This window comes from Mastomys coucha, unplaced genomic scaffold (genome assembly GCF_008632895.1).
Source record: "Mastomys coucha isolate ucsf_1 unplaced genomic scaffold, UCSF_Mcou_1 pScaffold13, whole genome shotgun sequence".
Taxonomy (NCBI): domain Eukaryota; kingdom Metazoa; phylum Chordata; class Mammalia; order Rodentia; family Muridae; genus Mastomys; species Mastomys coucha.
In genome coordinates, this window is record NW_022196895.1 from 47,385,997 (window position 1) to 47,388,691 (window position 2,695).

Sequence of the window (2,695 nt, forward strand, 5' to 3'; positions counted from 1 at the left end):
GTGACCAAGCTGTGGGCTGTCAGACTGGTTGTTGAGTTCTCACCCAAATAGACCAGCACAGGGTTGTTAACCTTTTATGTTTGCTTTATGATTGACACTTTACAAGTGATACACAAAATACACCAGATTTTTCATTCTCTGTAACTTAGGATTTAATTAGTTTTAATAAAAATTGCTTCCCTTTCTCTATTTTTCTTTTATTGAAATATATTTTTCAGTCAATATCGTTTGATTACACGTTTCTCTCCCCCATCTTATTCAAAAATTTCCCCACCTTTCCTCCAGAATCTACCCCATCAACACCCTTAATTTCTATTCTTAGTGGGGGAAAGTCTAAAGAAGAATATATATAAAACAAAAACAAATACACCAAACTAGGAGAAAATAAACAAAAAGGAGAAAAAGATCAAATGAAAAAGCAGAAGAAATGCCCATAGATGCAGAGACATGCAAGCTCATCCACACAGGAATCCCTTAATATATAAAACTGGAAGCCTTAATATGTATGCAAATGACATATGAGGTAAAAGAAACAAGCAAAAACCAAAAACAGAACCAACCAAGCAAGCAAGCAAACAAACAAAACAAAACAACACCCTAACAAAACAAAACCACTGGAGAGATGATGCTGTGGTAATGAGTACTCTCTGCTCTTCCAGAGGTCCTGAGTTCAATTCTCAGCAACCACATGGTGGCTCACAACCATCTGTAATGGGTTCCAATGTCCTCTTTCTTCTGCTGTGTCTGAAGAGAGTGACCGTGTACTCACATGAAATGAGTAAATACATCTTTTAAAAAGAAAGAAAGGAAAGAACAAACAAACAATCATTTTGAGACAAAGAGTCACAAAAGATGCCACTGATTTAGTTTTCTGTTGGCCATCTATGCTGGGAATAGGGCCTGACATTAGTTGTGTTTTGTATCCTAGGAGAGACACTCCATTTGAAAAATCCTAATTTTTCATTTGGTAGTGGAGGCAGCTTCTGGGTTAGGGATGGGGCTTTTGTATACTTCTCTTTTCAGTGCTGGGACCCCATCTAGAACATCAACACAGAGGCCCTGTGAAAGTTGCCACAGTATTTCTGAATTAATATGTGTATTGTTCCAGTTGTGCAATGCAAAAGTGTTCTGAAAATACTCATCTCAGTTCACACAAAGCCCATCATAAAGCACATACGATTACAAACTTAGGCATCAGTAATCACCACTTCCTGATGATGTTAACATTAGCCAATTTTTTCTCACCTTTTAGACAAAATATCTTATGAATATATTCTTCCTTTTCCACCCAATGAAATTCACTCCTTATAGTCTAGAACAATATTTAATCACCATATATCCTATGTAGCAAACATGTACTCAGCTATATCTATTATTCCTGCATCTAAAAATTCTGTATCATTGTTTTAAGGGTGTTAGGCTAGCTAGCATTAGGGTAGTGTCTTATGCTATTACTCCCTATATAAGTTTTCAGAAAATTCTGTTATCAGAAATTATTGGCACCATTTACTGAGCAGTTCTCAGTTTTCACATCTCCAAACTATTCTGTTGTTACAAGTTTGCTTTTAGTTGATTTACTCTTTAAGCAATTCAGCCTAATTTGTCTCTCCATTCTAACAATATTACTGCCTTAGAAATTGTGCTTTCTGTATTTAAAAAGAAAGAAAAGAAAAAAGAAGAAATGAACTCAAAATCTTTAACTTCCTATCATTTTCTTCTCTTATTTTCCATTGTTACTTCTATTACAATAAAACATGTATGTGATGGTTTGATATTTACTCAGTTATCATCACAATAATTATATATCATATAAACACATGCATTTACAGTTAAAATGTTTTTATTTTTGTCTGTTTTTGTTTATCTATTTGGCTCTGCCAAGAATTCAGAAGGCAATGATCTATCACACAATATGTTATTACTCTTTACTGATATCATAGGTACCATCTTATATCTGTGCTCAAATCCCTCTATCATATTAATTCTTATCATGGCTTCATACAATATATAACAATGTTAGAAAATAAGGTATTTTTGTATTTCCATCTAACTCTGAGGTTAAAATATATTTGTTTTACCAGATGCCTTCAGAATATCAGTTCATGCTAAAATTGTTTACTTAACTAATGGGAAAATGTCACAAAATCATGCAATGTGTAATTAGCATGTCATGTTTCTAGTGCAATGAATTGCAGTATTTAGGAGTAGCAATGTTTATGAAAGAAGTGCTGTTAAGTGAAGAAAATGTGTGATAAAAGGGTTTTAATAATCATATTACTTAAATTTCTTCATATGAAGTAAATTATTCCAGTGTGGCTGGAAACATTTCATTGTAACAGCAGAATGTATAAATGAAATATTTTAATATGCTCAACATATACCTGGTGATATCAAGTGAAGATTGTATTTTGGAACTCAATACCCATTCGTATACAAGATTCAGAAATTGCTTCTTATCTTACTGAAGGTGTGGTGATGCATGCAGATGGTTTAAGAAAATTTAATCATGGGTATTATAGAATTTGTGGTAAATGTTTATGACAGAAATACAACTATCATTTTCTCCTATTCTTGAAGGAATACACTAGAGTGAAAGACACACTGAGTCATTGTCATAAGTTGATGACAACAACCCTGTGCTGGTCTATTTGGGTGAGAACTCAACAACCAGTCTGACAGCCCACAGCTTGGTCAC